The sequence below is a fragment of the Lacerta agilis genome, chromosome 13, assembly GCF_009819535.1.
Source record: "Lacerta agilis isolate rLacAgi1 chromosome 13, rLacAgi1.pri, whole genome shotgun sequence".
In the NCBI taxonomy this organism is placed as follows: Eukaryota; Metazoa; Chordata; class Lepidosauria; order Squamata; family Lacertidae; genus Lacerta; species Lacerta agilis.
This window is the reverse complement of record NC_046324.1, coordinates 30,493,599-30,499,372: the sequence shown is the minus strand read 5'-3', so window position 1 is coordinate 30,499,372 and position 5,774 is coordinate 30,493,599.

Here is a 5,774-nt window from a genome sequence, read left to right as displayed (position 1 = left end):
CCTAGCTCGTTTGGTTTTTTAATACTTCTCTTCACTTTCTCTAGGCATCCGGAAAAGAGGGTGGGAAGTATCTCCAAACTCAAACGAGGTCAAACATAGCTCGTTTAAAATCTCACATTTATTGAGGACTAATCCTACTTGTAAGAAGAAGAAAATGATTAGTTCCATTTTCACGGTGTCCTGGAGACTTCTGAGTGTGTTTAGCTGTGCTGTGACTGAAAGTAAAGCTCTAATTTGTATTGTTTTGGATGTAGAACATGAGAATGTTTATACACTTCTTCACATACATTGGGAGAACAGCCATAATTCTGTGGTAGAGCATATGCTTTGCATGCAGAAGGTTCCCAGTTCAAGCCCTTCAGGTAGGGCTAACAAAGATTCTTGCCCCAAATCCTGGAGAGCTGCTGCCATCAGATCACGGGGCCCCAGGGACCAAATGTGGCCATCTCCATCTGGATCTTGGTGTAAGCTCGGGCCACATTCTTCACTGGCATTATTTTAGTGCCCATGTGCTTACTTGACTGGAATGTGTCCTTGGATTCCGATAATGATCTTTGCTTGGCTGGATGGAAGAGAGAGAAAAAGAAAGGTAGGTATGTCTGTAGAAACTAGCCTATTGTACAAAGATAAAAGTTTGGCCTCTGCCCCCACCCACCACTGGCCTGTGGCTCCTGGAAGATAGCCCATAAGGAAAGTGGTCCCAGGGCTGGATTAACTAACATTACCCATGTTAGTTGCTACCATAATGCTCACGTGGATAATGTTCCCCACCCACCCCACACTAGATGGACCAAATGGTCCAACTTTATATTAGATTTTTATCAACATTATAGCCACCATTGTTTTAACATGCTGTGTTTATGTTATGCGGGACAGTTACTGCCTGTTTTCAGACATGTGTTTGTGCGCTGAGGCTGTGAATATAATAGCAGTCCTGAAGCTGCCTGCCCAGAGGCTGGGATTGAATTGCTTTGTAACGGCGCATCCTTTCTCGGCTTGGTAGAAGTAGAAGTTTCATGGCATGAGAAAGTGAGCTATAAAGGGATGGTCTAAAACTGTTTCCCAGAAGCAATTGGTTCACAGACCATGAGCCACCAGCTGTTGGTTCACAGTGACTCCACCACAGTGCAGTTGGGTGGGACACTTCAAGGATGAAACCTGGCACATTGACTGGTGGGGAGTGCCATTCTGCCATATCAGATAGTTTGAGATGCACAGGTGTAAAAGACCCTGTTAAAGGAGAAGGAAGCCTTTCAGGCCCAGACGGCCAGATCTGTGTTCTCACCCTACAGGTCAACTTTTCCCAGCGTGTGGAGCTACCTACTTGTCAGTAATGTGACATAATGATGATAGGTGACTGAGATGGTTAGTTCCACCCACTGAGTGAGGGGAGGGATCTGCTTCACCTAGTGATAGCTGATGGACAGCTGGTTGTAGTATGGGGGGCGGGGGAACTGGCTAGTGGGCCAACATTCACCTGCAGAGTGCGGACTGGAGATTATCCATCCCTGATAAGAGTTCATTTCACTTGTAGGATGCACAAACACAGGTCAACTTCAGTAACAGACCTGTGTGTTGCATGTACAGGCAGTGCCATTGGCCCAAGCCATAAAATAGGCAGAGTGGAGGAGAAACACGAGTCCCTGTCAAATCTGATCCGGGGTGGGGGGGAGGGGATTCCTTCTAAAATGGTTAACCTTTTGTTCTTGATAAGTGATTGTGGTTGTAGACTTCTCTCCCAAGCTTTTATATGTGGTGGCATTTTCCTCAAAACTACCCTGTGAGGTTGGAGCAAGAGTTGACATCCCCATGGCCTCTGAGTGAATTTCAGGACTAGGAATTTCAACCCAGGTTTTGCTAGGCCACATGTGGCATTATAGTACATGGGTGTGGAATTCAGAATCGCTCTTGACACAGTTGCACACAGACCTCCATTTCATTCCACCAAATTAAAGCAAAGCCATCAGCACTGGGTAGCCTCCATGCTGAAGGTATTTCTGCACCAAGAAAAGGTATTTCTGCACTAAGAATACATGTACTGTTCTAGTCATGCCCCCATGCCTCCTACCAGACATACTTGGATGGTCACCTCTCTGGTTTCCAAGACCAGCTGCAATTGGCTGCATGATTTTAAGAATGCCTTTGCAAGGGAAACTTTTTATTATTATTATTAACGATTAAACCCAGCTGTTGGGGGACTGTGTTCATGTCCCAGTAAACATATTCTGTGTTTCCGGGCAAGTATTACATACAACTAGCCATGTATTCAACCAAAGTGTGGATTGTTGTTGTTCAGTCGTTCAGTCGTGTCCGACTCTTCGTGACCCCATGGACCAGAGCACGCCAGGCACGCCTATCCTTCACTGCCTCTCGCAGTTTGGCCAAACTCATGCCAGTCGCTTCGAGAACACTGTCCAACCATCTCATCCTCTGTCGTCCCCTTCTCCTTGTGCCCTCCATCTTTCCCAACATCAGGGTCTTTTCTAGGGAGTCTTCTCTTCTCATGAGGTGGCCAAAGTACTGGAGCCTCAACTTCAGGATCTGTCCTTCTAGTGAGCACTCAGGGCTGATTTCTTTGAGAATGGATAGGTTTGATCTTCTTGCAGTCCATGGGACCCTCATAGTCAACAAAAGAGTGGCGAAAGCTGTACTGGGATGCAATTTCAAAAATGATAGAATGATCTCGATACGAATCCAAGGCAGACCTTTTAACATCACAGTAATCCAAGTTTATGCACCAACTACCAGTGCTGAAGAAACTGAAAGTGTGGATTATGTCCTCCTAAAGTAATATTTCTGGGTCAGCAACTGCTTCTAATCATATTCACTCATTCACTGGTTCAGTGCAAATGTATGCAGGAGAAAACCCATGAATTGGCTCAGCAACTCCAGACTGCTATGCTGCCTGTGTGTCATTTATGACCTGAATCAACACCACCACCACCACCCTCATTTTTCTTGCAGGAGTATAGGAAGCTTTTTACGGAGTCAGACCATTGTTTCATTCAGCTCAGTTTTGTTTATACCTGTGATGGGGAATCTGTAGCCGTTCAGATGAACGGCCAAGACATGTTGGCTGTGCTCCCTGTTGGCTGTGCTGCATCCAGAGGGGCCACAGGTTCATAATCTACAATCTACTGCAGCTTGCCAGGGTTTTTGAGATGGGGGGGGGGTTGCTTTCTCAGCTGCAGCAAAGAGCCATTGCTCAGTGATAGAGCATCTGCTTTGCATACAGAAGGTTCTCTGGTTCAATCCCAGTTTTCTCCAGGTAAGGCTGAGAGAAGACTTCTGCCTGAAACCTTAAGAGAGCTGCTACCATTCAGTGTAAATGGTTCTGAGTGAGATTGACAAATAGCCTGCCTTGGTATAAGGCAGCTTCCTGGAGATGACTGGACCTGCTGCAGGCAGCTCATGCTCGACCTTTGAGCTGGAGCCCTTTCCCAGATTCCAAGGACTTACTGTTCCTTCTCCTTTTCTCCAAAAAAGTGAATTGATTTGTCTGTCCGGACTTAAGAACACAAAAGGAATTCATGTTCCCTTTAGTCCACCCTGCAAAGCCAGAAATGGAATACCTCTATGTGATGCCCCTTCTCCTGGCATTTGAGGGGGTCATTAGACCCACAAAGTCACATTGGTGCTGAGCCACTCTGCTCTTACCACTGGGGCTGCAGGCAGTGTGCTAGCCCATTCAAACGGGGATTATTACTGTTTAGTTTATTACCTGCACTTCACTCTTAAGATCCTAGGGAGGGTTACAAACATTTACAATACAACCTTATAAACAGCTTTAAAAATTTGCTGTTACAAAACACGCAGTCACAAAAAGGTAGGTTTACATCTTGGGTGGCAAAGGCCAAGGTAAAGAGGCTTGCCTTCAGCATTGGCTGAAAGTTGTCGTGATGTTGCTAGATACATCTCTGTAGGGAAGGAGTTGTACAATTTAGGGGCTGCTACAGAGAAGGCCCTGTCTCGAGCCATACAGCCTGAGCTTCTGAGAGTGGTGGAACTAGCCCCCCACCCTGATGATCTTAACACCTGAAATAGTCCATAGGGAAGGGGGTAGTCTTTCAGGTAGTTGAGGCTTAAGACTTTTACGGCTTTAAACACTAACCTGAACACCTTGAATCAGACCCGGGAATGAACTGGCAAGCAATGCAGCTGTTTTAAATGGGTTATTTTTGTGGCAGCTGCCTTTTGAACCACTTGAAGTTTTCACATCATTTGCAAGGCCAGCCCCACAGAGCACATTGTAATAATTCATTTCAATCCTCCCAGTTGCCACCAGCTATTGTGTCAGTAGAGTTGTAGAACTCAGAAAGCCGTAGAGTTGTCAGCTAAGCTACAAAGTCATTTTGACACGAGTAATCCTTGACAGACATTTCCAAGTAGGGGTGGAAATAACTATCTTCACCCCTCTTTAGAAATCCCAAAGTGTGGCCTGCAAATTCTTACCACTTGGCCAGACAACTGTGTTTACCTGCAGAATGTCCAAAAAAGGAACTTGTATTCTCCAAGATATCTGGTTTATTACAATTCCCATCAGCTGCAGGAATATACTGCTGGGACTGATGGGAGCTGTAGTCCAAAAAGCAGCCATTTACCTGTATGTTGATAGGATTTGTAGTTCAAGCACCACCTTGTGGGCAGCTGTCAAAATACATTAAGGCTCTTCTGATACCATTTATCCTACAAATGTTAGCTGGAAGTACTTGGTCTGGTGCAACAAGTTGTTTCATTTGCTGCTTGAAATAGAAGTTGTGAATTAAAAAAAAAAACCCTTTGCATTAAAACAAAAATACCAAACTTGTTCCCTGGAGAAGAGCCTTATCTTGGTAGCGCCTCTACTTTGCAAGCAGAAGGTCCCTGGTTTAACCCACGGCATCTCCAGAGCGGGCTTTGAAGGACCTTTGCAGGAAATCCTGGAGAACAACTCACTGTGGACAGCACTGCGTTTGGACCAATGGTCTGACTGCAGTGGTCTCATCAATCAGTGGTAGAGCCACCTGCATTGCAGGCAGGTCTCCTGTCCAGTCGCTGGAATTTCCAGCTAAATGCTGGTCTAAAACAAAGAAGAACTGTTCCCTGGAAAGCTGGTCTGATATAGACCAACAAGTCTCCATTTTTAAACTTTCCTTGGACTGCTTGAAGATTGCTGTGCTTCCAGCAGATCCCTGAACAAACTATTTTGCTTTGCTCAGGAAAGCACTTAATATATTTCAATAACGTAAGTTTCATATTTAATGGATGTGTCTGTTTTTGAAAGTTGTGCAATACTGTATTGGATGTAGTGACATTTGATGCTTATGTTGTTCTCACTATCGGACTTGATGAATTTTCTGTTTCAAATGCCCCCCCCCAACCATAAATGCAATTTTGAGGGTTGACTAGGATCCTGTACAGATAATTGGTACATGTTTTGTAAATTCATGTACTTTTCAAGTGACAGCAGTAGAAACGAACGGAGGTGCTTCCATCAGTTACACTACATTAGAGGTGGGGGACCTTTTCCAGCCCCAAATCCACATTCCCTTGTGGTGCGAGCCACATGGCAGTGGTGGGGGTGGCTGGAGCTAAAAGTGGGGGGCAGCTCTTATCCTTTGTGTGTGGTATGCTACATCCCCGTCTCCCGCAAATACATCATTCCATGCGTGCAAGCAAGAGTTTCCTTACATTTCAGTGGCATAGTGCAGCCAGGCAAAGCCATGAGGGATGTAGCCTGTACCTCCCAGGAGACAGATAAAGGGGCCTGGAGGAAAACATCTGACCCTGGGCTT